Source organism: Dermacentor silvarum, chromosome 1, assembly GCF_013339745.2.
Source record: "Dermacentor silvarum isolate Dsil-2018 chromosome 1, BIME_Dsil_1.4, whole genome shotgun sequence".
Classification (NCBI taxonomy): Eukaryota; Metazoa; Arthropoda; class Arachnida; order Ixodida; family Ixodidae; genus Dermacentor; species Dermacentor silvarum.
The window spans coordinates 449,199,359-449,212,423 of record NC_051154.1 but is presented as its reverse complement, the minus strand read 5'-3'; the positions used below and the strand labels follow the sequence as shown (position 1 = coordinate 449,212,423).

At 51.5% G+C, this 13,065-nt stretch overlaps 2 non-coding genes across 2 annotated transcripts; both read right to left on the bottom strand.

Annotated features, from left to right (window-relative positions):
• Positions 1-309: 309 nt before the first annotated feature.
• Positions 310-461, bottom strand: LOC119437793 (5.8S ribosomal RNA). The gene has a single exon (XR_005189539.1). It is a non-coding gene; the product is annotated as a 5.8S ribosomal RNA (ribosomal RNA).
• Positions 462-2,148: 1,687 nt separating this feature from the next.
• On the bottom strand, positions 2,149-3,963 carry LOC119437964 (small subunit ribosomal RNA). Its single transcript, XR_005189597.1, has one exon. It is a non-coding gene; the product is annotated as a small subunit ribosomal RNA (ribosomal RNA).
• Positions 3,964-13,065: the final 9,102 nt, after the last annotated feature.

The following is a 13,065-nucleotide window of genomic DNA, read 5'->3' as shown; positions in this document are numbered from 1 at the left end:
CGCGCTACTGCTGTCGCAACAGACGTTTGCGCCTCGCGATTCAGACCGCACTTTCCCTGCAGGTGTCCGACTCCATCCTGCGGCGGTCTCTTCGGAGGCGCGCACTAGCCGCGCTGCAGTAGTACAATGCCTCGTTTCCGTCTCTGCGAAGTTTTGGCACAACAGTTCAGTTCGCCACCGTCTCCCTCACGTGAGGCCGCTGGCGCGTGGCTTCAGCACTCAACGTACTGTCCGTGATGCCGACGCGGTCAAAACGAGTCGACGGACGCACGTTCCCTTGTGCGCCGAAGGCTCTCTTGATATGTGATCCGACCCTCAGACAGACGAAGCCAAGGAAGACCCAAGGCCGCAATGTGCGTTCAAAGAATCAGTGCTCAGTGTGTCCTGCAATTCACACCAAGTCTCGCAGCTGGCTGCGTTCTTCATCGACCCGAGAACCGAGTGATCCACCGCTTAGAGTCGTGAAAAGTAGTTTGTTCAATTCCGTACAGTACAACCAGGGTTTTAGGCACGTGGCGTCTCCCTGTGTGTGGTTTCGAAGGGCACCTTTCTGCGCGCGCTCCTCAAGTCTGCGCGCTCTTTCGACAGCCGCGTCTCAGACAGCTGGTAGCATATAGGCGCACCACACCCTGCTACTTGCGTGTTGCGTTTCCAGCTAAACCCCGCGAGCCTTTGTGTGCACGTAAACCTCCACTCTGTATGCACCAGGATCAGTTGTAGGACCAAGATGCAGTGGAGCCGCTCACGGCTACACACCCGCGGGGGCGTGGCGCCCCTTACCACGTCTTTTTCTTTTTTTGCGAGCACTCGAAGCCGGTTTTCCCTGCCAGCCATCCACCGGACCCGTGTACTACGTGTGCACATTCACATTGCTCCACGAAAATTGGAAAAAAGCCGCAAGGCCATGAGGGGGCACGAGCAGCCGTGGAGTCTTTCACGGCGACACGGCCACGGGTGGGGTCTCGCCCCCATCGACGTGTCTCGCTTTTAGTCATCAGAACGGTACTCAAATTGACCACAATGTCCCTCACACACAAACACGCTTTCGCATCGGCGGATTGCCGCAGCACACCCGCTGCTGATCCGACAGCCTACTTGAGACGACGCACAAGAGCCCGGCGCGCGTACTCGCGCGGCTCTCCAAAACCACTCGGCCAGTGCCAGGGACAGCTTTCGGCGCCGGAGCCGCAACAATTCTACTCGAGGCGGAAGACGAAGCCAGCAAGAGCCTGGCCGCAAGTGCGTTCAAGTTTCGAGACTTCAGTCCCTCGTCTGTCCGTAAATCCTCTTTCCACGTGCGGCGCCTTCCCAAAGCGCACAAGTCCGTTAACCGCGGAACGCGTCCGACGTAGCAAAGCCGCGTTTCCTCTCGTACTTCGCAGCAGCGCCGCCTTTCCCTCGGCGGCGGGCGAATAGCCTGCCAACGTCGTCGCATTCAACCGCGATCTCGACATCTCGCGCGTCACGAGCAGGAGCCGACCGGCAGCCTCCGGCCCTGTCGGGCTCGGTGGCACTTGCCGCGGAGGACGGGAGGGCGTTATGGGCCACGGTTCCTATTGTACTTGGCAGCCACACCCTCGTACCGCCAGTTCCATGACCGACCGAATGCCGCGCCGTTCCTTCAGTACTTGGGCAGCAACATAGTCGGGTCGTTACTCCATACTCGCCGCAGGAAGCGACCGGCAGCCGCCAGCCTTTTCAGACTCGGCGGCGTTTGCCGCGGAGGACGGGAGAGCGCTTGCACCGCAGTTCCAACTATGAATGATGGATGGCAGGCAGCTTTAGCTCTCGACCGCCAGTTCCTTGACCGACCTCTACCGTTCCTCTCGTACTGGGCAAAGCTTTGTCGGGTCGTCTTACTCCCATTCCGCGCATGAGCGTCGAGGCGGACTGAAAGCCCACCCATGAAAGTGCGTTACGCCGTTTGTACCCACGGGCGCGGCCAAGCCAACCGTCCAAGGTTGCAGCCGCCGCCCGCTGGGCGCAACAAATTGGGCACGGGGCGCCCCTCAGAATTCAGGCAGTCCCCGCGCATGTTCGGGTATAGCCGTCCCCGCGTCCAAGCGGGGACAGCGGCGGAAAGCGTCGGGCGCAGCGAGCCGCTCCACCCACACGGGGCAGAAACGATCGTCACCCTTCACAGTCCGGTAATGATCCTTCCGCAGGTTCACCTACGGAAACCTTGTTACGACTTTTACTTCCTCTAAATGATCAAGTTTGGTCATCTTTCCAACAGACCGGCGCAACCGAAAGGCCGCGCCGGACATCGGTCCGAAGACCTCACTAAATCATTCAATCGGTAGTAGCGACGGGCGGTGTGTACAAAGGGCAGGGACGTAATCAACGCGAGCTTATGACTCGCGCTTACTGGGAATTCCTCGTTCAAGGGGAACAATTGCAAGCCCCTATCCCAATCACGAAAGAAGTTCCACGGGTTACCCAGTCTTTTCAGACAGGGATAAAGACACGCTGCTTCCTTCAGTGTAGCGCGCGTGCGGCCCCGGACATCTAAGGGCATCACAGACCTGTTATTGCTCTGTTTCGTGCGGCTAGGAGCCGCTTGTCCCTCTAAGAAGGTTGTAAGGTGCTGGGAACCCCGCACCTATTTAATAGGCTAGAGTCTCGTTCGTTATCGGAATTAACCAGACAAATCGCTCCACCAACTAAGAACGGCCATGCACCACCATCCACCGAATCAAGAAAGAGCTCTCAATCTGTCAATCCTCCCAGTGTCCGGGCCGGGTAAGTTTTCCCGTGTTGAGTCAAATTAAGCCGCAGGCTCCACTCCTGGTGGTGCCCTTCCGTCAATTCCTTTAAGTTTCAGCTTTGCAACCATACTTCCCCCGGAACCCAAATACTTTGGTTTCCCGGAAGCTGCCCGCCGAGTCATTTGAGTAACTCAGGCGGATCGCTGGTTGGCATCGTTTATGGTCAGAACTAGGGCGGTATCTGATCGCCTTCGAACCTCTGACTTTCGTTCTTGATCAAAGAAAACATTCTTGGCAAATGCTTTCGCAGTAGTTCGTCTTGCGACGGTCCAAGAATTTCACCTCTAGCGCCGCAATACGAATGCCCCCGTCTGTCCCTCTTAATCATTACCTCGTATTCCAAAAACCAACAGAACAGAAACGAGGTCTTGTTCTATTATTCCATGCAAGTTTATTCAGGCGACTCGCCTGCGTTGAGCACTCTAATTTTTTCAAAGTAAAAGCACCGGCCTTCTCGAGGCACACAATGAAGTGCACCAAGAAAGGACCGGCATGATGTTCAGTCCGAGCCGTCGCATCGGGTAGATGCACTACTCGTCTGGAACTGAGATCCAACTACGAGCTTTTTAACCGCAGCAGCTTTAGTATACGCTATTGGAGCTGGAATTACCGCGGCTGCTGGCACCAGACTTGCCCTCCAATTGATCCTCGTTAAAGGATTTAGAGTGTACTCATTTCAATTACGGGGCCTCAAAAGAGTCCCGTATTGTTATTTTTCGTCACTACCTCCCCGTGCCGGGAGTGGGTAATTTGCGCGCCTGCTGCCTTCCTTGGATGTGGTAGCCGTTTCTCAGGCTCCCTCTCCGGAATCGAACCCTGATTCTCCGTTACCCGTAACAACCATGGTAAGCAAGTAACCTACCATCGAAAGTTGATAAGGCAGACACTTGAAAGAAACGTCGCCGGCTCGTGGCCATGCGATCAGCACAAAGTTATCCAGAGTCACCACACAATACGGGCCGAAACCCGATCGATCTTGGTCTAATAAAAGCACCCGTCGCCCAAAGGGCTTCAGGCTCACTGCATGTATTAGCTCTAGAATTGCCACAGTTATCCAAGTAGGAAGAAACGATCTAAGGAACCATAACTGATTTAATGAGCCATTCGCGGTTTCGCCTTATTTCGGCATGTACTTAGACATGCATGGCTTAATCTTTGAGACAAGCATATGATTACTGGCAGGATCAACCAGGTAATCGTTCAACTGCGCGTCCAGCCATGCCGGACGCCGTTGTTGCGACGCCGAGGCCACCTTCAGGCGCCTCAGCACGCTTCGTTTTTGCAAAGCCGACCTCTTTGCACAGTCCGAGATGACGGCGTTCGAGCTCGCTACGGCGCCCTCCCCGCAGGGCCGGGTATCGCCACGCGGCAAGAAGCACGCACACTCTCGATAGATTCGTTGCGTCGACTCGGTCACGGCTTGCGGGATTTGCCATCAGCCCGCAGCACTGGTGGACCGATCGGCGCTTGCAACGTAGCCGAGACGGCAAAGCCGCCAAGCGACGGGTCACGCCCGCGCCTTCGGCGCTTTCGTATTTGACTCGTCCGAGGACGATGCGGAACACACCTCGATATCGTGGATATGGCGTCGTCCGACAACCAGCCCCTAACGCATCAAGCGGATGAGGCTGCAGACGATTGCCGAGGGATCCACGGGAGAGGCTCCGGGGACACGCTTGACGGGCACGGAGCCCGCCGCATATCAGACACCCAGGTCGCACGCACTCGGGGGGCGACTGCACTCCAACCCCCATATAATAGCAGCGATAAGTACCCAGACCTCCATGGGGCCGTACTCGTGGCATTTTCGACGCGGATTTGGCGGAAATCGTGCAGCACCTTGACGAACTTTGAAAGTTTACGTCGGCTGCACAGGGCCGAAGTCGTGAAAACCAACACCGCGCAAGAGGGTCGTGATCGTCAATGTTTCGCCAGCGGCGAGTACGGCTTCGCGAATATTCACGTGCCTGAACCACCGCGCATCCTAGTGCTGACTTTCACGGCGAACGAGCTTTCCGCTGCCGCACTTTCTCTGCAAACGTTGTGCCACGCACGGTGCTGTGCTCCATGACGTTGTTTTGGACGGTGGCTTGCGTACTCGTCGGCGTATTTCCACCTCTCGCGTGCACCACGGTGCCCCAGCTCACCGATTCAAGGCAAACGTGCGAGCCGCTTTCGGTATTTCCACGGAAAAGTTGCGCTGAACGTGGCTTGCGCGCGCCGCCCCGGCTGACGCGGTTTCGGACTTTGTCTCTGCGAGCGGTCGCGTACTCGTCGGCGCAATTCCCGACGTCGCCGCAGTGCGTGAATCGCACAAAACGCACCCGGACACCACAAATTGAAAAGTGGTACGATGTCGGCCGGGGCCGCATACCTCTATATAATAGCAGCGATAAGTACCCAGACCTCCATGGGGCCGTACTCGTGGCCGCCGGCGGCAGTTAGCGCCGAAAGAAATTCCTCATTTTTGCTTTTCAAGCCGTGTTTCCACCTCTCGCGTGCACCACGGTGCCCCAGCTCACCGATACAAGGCAAACGTGCGAGCCGCTTTCGGTATTTCCACGGAAAAGTTGCGCTGAACGTCGCTTGCGCGCGCCGCCCCGGCTGACGAGCTTTCGGACTTTGCCTCTGCGAGCGGTCGCGTACTCGTCGGCGCAATTGCCGACGTCGCCGCAGTGCGTGAATCGCACAAAACGCACCCGGACACCGCAAATTGAAAAGTGGTACGATGTCGGCCGGGGCCGCATAGCTCTATATAATAGCAGCGATAAGTACCCAGACCTCCATGGGGCCGTACTCGTGGCCGCCGGCGGCAGTTAGCGCCGAAAGAAATTCCTCATTTTCTCTTTTCAAGCCGTGTTTCCACCTCTCGCGTGCACCACGGTGCCCCAGCTCACCGATACAAGGCAAACGTGCGAGCCGCTTTCGGTATTTCCACGGAAAAGTGGCGCTGAACGTGGCTTGCGCGCGCCGCCCCGGCTGACGCGGTTTCGGACTTTGCCTCTGCGAGCGGTCGCGTACTCGTCGGCGCAATTGCCGACGTCGCCGCAGTGCGTGAATCGATCAAAACGCACCCGGACACCGCTAATTGAAAAGTGGTACGATGTCGGCCGGGGCTGCATAGCTCTGTAAAATAGCAGCGATAAGTACCCAGACCTCCATGGGGCCGTACTCGTGGCCGCCGGCGGCAGTTAGCGCCGAAAGAAATTCCTCATTTTCTCTTTTCAAGCCGTCTTTCCACCTCTCGCGTGCATCACGGTGCCCCAGCTCACCGATTCAAGGCAAACGTGCGAGCCGCTTTCGGTATTTCCATGGAAAAGTTGCGCCTGAACGTGGCTTGCGCGCCCCGCCCCGGCTGACGCGGTTTCGGACTTTGCCTCTGCGAGCGGTCGCGTACTCGTCGGCGCAATTGCCGACGTCGCCGCAGTGCGTGAATCGCACAAAACGCACCCGGACACCGCAAATTGAAAAGTGGTACGATGTCGGCCGGGGCAGCATAGCTCTGTATAATAGCAGCGATAAGTACCCAGACCTCCATGGGGCCGTACTCAGTGGCCGCCGGCGGCAGTTAGCGCCGAAAGAAATTCCTCATTTTCTCTTTTCAAGCCGTCTTTCCACCTCTCGCGTGCACCACGGTGCCCCCAGCTCACCGATTCAAGGCAAACGTGCGGGCCGCTTTCGGTATTTCCACGGAAAAGTTGCGCTGAACGTGGCTTGCGCGCGCCGCCCCGGCTGACGCGGTTTCGGACTTTGTCTCTGCGAGCGGTCGCGTACTCGTCGGCGCAATTCCCGACGTCGCCGCAGTGCTTGAATCGCACAAAACGCACCCGGACACCGCAAATTGAAAAGTGGTACGATGTCGGCCGGGGCCGCATAGCTCAATATAATAGCAGCGATAAGTACCCAGACCTCCATGGAGCCTTACTCGTGGCCGCCAGCGGCAATTAGCGCCGAAAGAAATTCCTCATTTTTGCTTTTCAAGCGGTGTTTCCACCTCTCGCGTGCACCACGGTGCCCCAGCTCACCGATTCAAGGCAAACGTGCGAGCCGCTTTCGGTATTTCCACGAAAAGTCTCGCTGAACGTCGCTTGCGCGCGCCGCCCCGGCTGACGCAGTTTCGGACTTTGTCAACACGGGCGCTCGCCGCTTTGTCAGCGCCATCTCTGAACTCTGCGCCCCGTTTGAACGGCTACTAGCGTTCTGGAAAGCGTCCGTCCGAATTGATACACCGCTTTGGCCTCGGTAGCGCTGCGATTTATGCTCCAAATTTGCGTGAAACGCTGCTTGCGCGTCCCGCCCCGGCTGATGCGATTTCATATTTTGTAGCTGCAGGCGGGCTGTAGCTATAAAATTTGTGTGAATGCATCTGCGCGAAGCAAGTGCCCCGCTTGGTCCTCTTGCGGCATTTAATGTGAGTGTAATTCTTTCAGTTAATATGCAATACGAAGCCTCGAGCCACTTGGTATTATTGGAGGGACAGTGAGACCAATTTTGTTAAGAAATTGTTTAGAAACGATGAGGACGTGCACCTTCCAGCCATCTGCCTTCCCCATCAAAAGTGTCCTTGCTGCGCGTAATTGGAACAAACGCTTTTCCGGGTGCATTTCAATGCAAACACACCTGTTTCTTTGCGTAAAAAAAACAGATAATACTGGGGTTTTGCGTGCCAAAACCGCGGTCTGATTATGAGGCACGCCGTAGTGGACAACTCCGAAATAAATTAGACTATATGGGGTTCTTAAACGTGCTCCTAAACCTTAGTGCACGGTTTATTTATTTATTTTTTTTTCATTTCGCCCCATCGAAAAGCGGCTGCCGTGGCTGGGATTCGATCCCATGACCTCGCGCTCAGTAGCCAAACGCTATACCTACTGAGCAAACACGGCTGGTTTGTTTCTTTGTGTACTTGCTTTTGTTAGCTGTCTTTTTTTTCAGTTTAGTTGTAACTGCTTTGCTGTTTATTCACTGTCAGAGACAAGGTTTAATAAAGCAAGCCACTTTTTGTTTCTTCTTTTTTTTGTATTTCTTGCCAAGAGGTTCGAGCTGTTTTTATTCCCCGGCCGCCACTGTCATCATGAAATCGAGTGTTACCTTGCGCCGTCTAGGTTTTTTACGCAATGGCGACGGACTTCGCGCTTGCTATTTCCGTAGATAGGTGGCGGTAACGTGTTTTCGCATCCATATCAACAGTCACTGGCCACCGCTGGTATTATTTAAACAAGTGTTCCAGCTTTCTTACGCTATGACGCACTTCGGCGTTCTTATTTCCGTACATCCATGACGTGATTTTGACTCTTTCAGTGTGGGCGCTCCTGTGTGTGTGTGCGCGCGCGTGCGTGCTTGCGTACGTGCGTGCGTGTATATACGTACATACATACATTTATACAGGCTTTTTATGTGACTAGAACCGATGATTTTATTGACAGCGGGCAGCCACAACTCAATGAAACCAATGACATATGTTTTGCTGTCATGTGACGCTCCTTATGGTAAGTTTTATGTTGCGCCTAATTAGTTAATCAATAAGGATTAATTGCGGAAATGTTTATTATTCACTTTAGGGCCAATTACGTTTCGTTTCGTTCTTGAGGGCATTTTAAAACGACCCGATCTATTTTTTTTTTTTTTTGCAGCAACACACATCCAGTGTGGTGAATTATTCCGGCGTTTATTGAAAGCCCGCGAAATGTGAAATAACCCCACGTGACTGAGCTTATGTGCTACTCTATTGCGTGCACACACACACAGTCACTCACACACGCATATATATATATATATATATATATATATATATATATATACAGCGGGCTTCAGTGAACACTTTCAAAAACTCCTAAGGTTGCCTGTGGCAGAATGCCCAAGTCTAGTTCATGAGCTGGTCTGCTCTAAGTGGCGGACATTACTTGCACAAGCAATTGAAATGCTTAGCCGAATAATAATGAAACAGTCACTAATTAGGTTAACTAATTACCTGATGGACCACGTTGGAATGTACAAATTGTAGCCGTGGAGTTTGCAAGGCGGATCCACTCGAAACGAATTCTCGGGATGACAACAGTTTCGAGATATTGATGTAGATAATAATGAAAGCAGCTCTCGCGTGCACCACGGTGCCCCGGCTCACCGATTCAAGGAAAACGTGAGAGCCGCTTTTGATATTACCACGGACAAGTTGCACGGAACGTCGCTTGCACGCGCCGCCCGGCTAATGTTGTTTAGGACTTTCTCAACACGGGCGCTCGCCGCTTTGTCAGCGCCATCTCTTAACTGTGCGCCCTGTTTGAACGGCTACTAGCGTTCTGGAAAGCGTCCGTCCGAATTGATACACCACTTTGGCCTCGGTAGCGCTGCGATTTATGCTTCAAATTTGCGTGAAACGCTGCTTGCGCGTCCCGCCCCTGCTGATGCGATTTCGGATTTTGTAGCTGCATGCGGGCTATAGCTATAAAATTTGGGCGAATGCACCTGCGCGAAGCAAGTGCCCCGCTTGGTCCTTTTGCGGCATTTAACGTGAGTGTAATTCTTTCAGTTAATATGCAATACGAAGCCTCGAGCCACTTGGTATTATTGGAGGGACAGTGAGACCAATTTTGTTTAGAAATTGTTTAGAAACGATGAGGACGTGCACCTTCCAGCCATCTGCCTTCCCCATCATAAAGCGTCCTTGCTGCGCGTAATTGGAACAAACGCTTTTTCGGGCGCCCTTCAATGCAAACACACCTGTTTCTTTGCGTAAAAAAAACAGATAATACTGGGGTTTTGCGTGCCAAAACCGCGGTCTGATTATGAGGCACGCCGTAGTGGACAACTCCGAAATAAATTAGACTACCTGGGGTTCTTTAACGTGCTCCTAAACCTTAGTGCACGGTTTATTTTTTTTTCTGCCCCAACGAAAAGCGGCTGCCGTGGCTGGGATTCGATCCCATGACCTCGCGCTCAGTAGCCAAACGCTATACCCACTGAGCAAACACGGCTGGTTTGTTTCTTTGTGTACTTGCTTTTGTTAGCTGTCTTTTTTTTCAGTTTAGTTGTAACTGCTTTGCTGTTTATTCACTGTCATATACAAGGTTTAATAAAGCAAGCCACTTTTTGTTTCTTCTTTTTTTTGTATTTCTTGCCAAGAGGTTCGAGCTGTTTTTATTCCCCGGCCGCCACTGTCATCATGAAATCGAGTGTTACCTTGCGCCGTCTAGGTTTTTTACGCAATGGCGACGGACTTCGCGCTTGCTATTTCCGTAGATAGGTGGCGGTAACGTGTTTTCGCATCCATATCAACAGTCACTGGCCACCGCTGGTATTATTTAAACAAGTGTTCCAGCTTTCTTACGCTATGACGCACTTCGGCGTTCTTATTTCCGTACATCCATGACGTGATTTTGACTCTTTCAGTGTGGGCGCTCCTGTGTGTGTGTGCGCGCGCGCGTGCGTGCTTGCGTACGTGCGTGCGTGTATATACGTACATACATACATTTATACAGGATTTTTATGTGACTAGAACCGATGATTTTATTGACAGCGGGCAGCCACAACTCAATGAAACCAATGACATATGTTTTGCTGTCATGTGACGCTCCTTATGTTAAGTTTTATGTTGCGCCTAATTAGTTAATCAATAAGGATTATTTGCGGAAAATGTTTATTATTCACTTTAGGGCCAATTACGTTTCATTTCGTTCTTGAGGGCATTTTAAAACGACCCATCTATTTTTTTTTTGCAGCAACACACATCCAGTGTGGTGAATTATTCCGGCGTTTATTGAAAGCCCGCGAAATGTGAAATAACCCCACGTGACTGAGCTTATGTGCTACTCTATTGCGTGCACACACACACAGTCACTCACACACGCATATATATATATATATATATATATATATATATATATATATATATACAGCGGGCTTCAGTGAACACTTTCAAAAACTCCTAAATGTTGCCTGTGGCAGAATGCCCAAGTCTAGTTCATGAGCTGGTCTGCTCTAAGTGGCGGACATTACTTGCACAAGCAATTGAAATGCTTAGCCGAATAATAATGAAACAGTCACTAATTAGGTTAACTAATTACCTGATGGACCACGTTGGAATGTACAAATTGTAGCCGTGGAGTTTGCAAGGCGGATCCACTCGAAACGAATTCTCGGGATGACAACAGTTTCGAGATATTGATGTAGATAATAATGAAAGCAGCTCTCGCGTGCACCACGGTGCCCCGGCTCACCGATTCAAGGAAAACGTGAGAGCCGCTTTTGATATTACCACGGACAAGTTGCACGGAACGTCGCTTGCACGCGCCGCCCGGCTAATGTTGTTTAGGACTTTCTCAACACGGGCGCTCGCCGCTTTGTCAGCGCCATCTCTTAACTGTGCGCCCTGTTTGAACGGCTACTAGCGTTCTGGAAAGCGTCCGTCCGAATTGATACACCACTTTGGCCTCGGTAGCGCTGCGATTTATGCTTCAAATTTGCGTGAAACGCTGCTTGCGCGTCCCGCCCCTGCTGATGCGATTTCGGATTTTGTAGCTGCATGCGGGCTATAGCTATAAAATTTGGGCGAATGCACCTGCGCGAAGCAAGTGCCCCGCTTGGTCCTTTTGCGGCATTTAACGTGAGTGTAATTCTTTCAGTTAATATGCAATACGAAGCCTCGAGCCACTTGGTATTATTGGAGGGACAGTGAGACCAATTTTGTTTAGAAATTGTTTAGAAACGATGAGGACGTGCACCTTCCAGCCATCTGCCTTCCCCATCATAAAGCGTCCTTGCTGCGCGTAATTGGAACAAACGCTTTTTCGGGCGCCCTTCAATGCAAACACACCTGTTTCTTTGCGTAAAAAAAAACAGATAATACTGGGGTTTTGCGTGCCAAAACCGCGGTCTGATTATGAGGCACGCCGTAGTGGACAACTCCGAAATAAATTAGACTACCTGGGGTTCTTTAACGTGCTCCTAAACCTTAGTGCACGGTTTATTTTTTTTTCTGCCCCAACGAAAAGCGGCTGCCGTGGCTGGGATTCGATCCCATGACCTCGCGCTCAGCAGCCAAACGCTATACCCTCTGAGCAAACACGGCTGGTTTGTTTCTTTGTGTACTTGCTTTTGTTAGCTGTCTTTTTTTTCAGTTTAGTTGTAACTGCTTTGCTGTTTATTCACTGTCATATACAAGGTTTAATAAAGCAAGCCACTTTTTGTTTCTTCTTTTTTTGTATTTCTTGCCAAGAGGTTCGAGCTGTTTTTATTCCCCGGCCGCCACTGTCATCATGAAATCGAGTGTTACCTTGCGCCGTCTAGGTTTTTTACGCAATGGCGACGGACTTCGCGCTTGCTATTTCCGTAGATAGGTGGCGGTAACGTGTTTTCGCATCCATATCAACAGTCACTGGCCACCGCTGGTATTATTTAAACAAGTGTTCCAGCTTTCTTACGCTATGACGCGCTTCGGCGTTCTTATTTCCATACATCCATGACGTGATTTTCACTCTTTCAGTGTGGGCGCTCCTGTGTGTGTGTGCGCGCGCGCGTGCGTGCTTGCGTACGTGCGTGCGTGTATATACGTACATACATACATTTTTACAGGATTTTTATGTGACTAGAACCGATGATTTTATTGACAGCGGGCAGCCACAACTCAATGAAACCAATAACATATGTTTTGCTGTCATGTGACGCTCCTTATGTTAAGTTTTATGTTGCGCCTAATTAGTTAATCAATAAGGATTATTTGCGGAAAATGTTTATTATTCACTTTAGGGCCACTTACGTTTCATTTCGTTCTTGAGGGCATTTTAAAACGACCCATCTATTTTTTTTTTGCAGCAACACACATCCAGTGTGGTGAATTATTCCGGCGTTTATTGAAAGCCCGCGAAATGTGAAATAACCCCACGTGACTGAGCTTATGTGCTACTCTATTGCGTGCACACACACACAGTCACTCACACACGCATATATATATATATATATATATATATATACAGCGGGCTTCAGTGAACACTTTCAAAAACTCCTAAAGGTTGCCTGTGGCAGAATGCCCAAGTCTAGTTCATGAGCTGGTCTGCTCTAAGTGGCGGACATTACTTGCACAAGCAATTGAAATGCTTAGCCGAATAATAATGAAACAGTCACTAATTAGGTTAACTAATTACCTGATGGACCACGTTGGAATGTACAAATTGTAGCCGTGGAGTTTGCAAGGCGGATCCACTCGAAACGAATTCTCGGGATGACAACAGTTTCGAGATATTGATGTAGATAATAATGAAAGCAGCTCTCGCGTGCACCACGGTGCCCCGGCTCACCGATT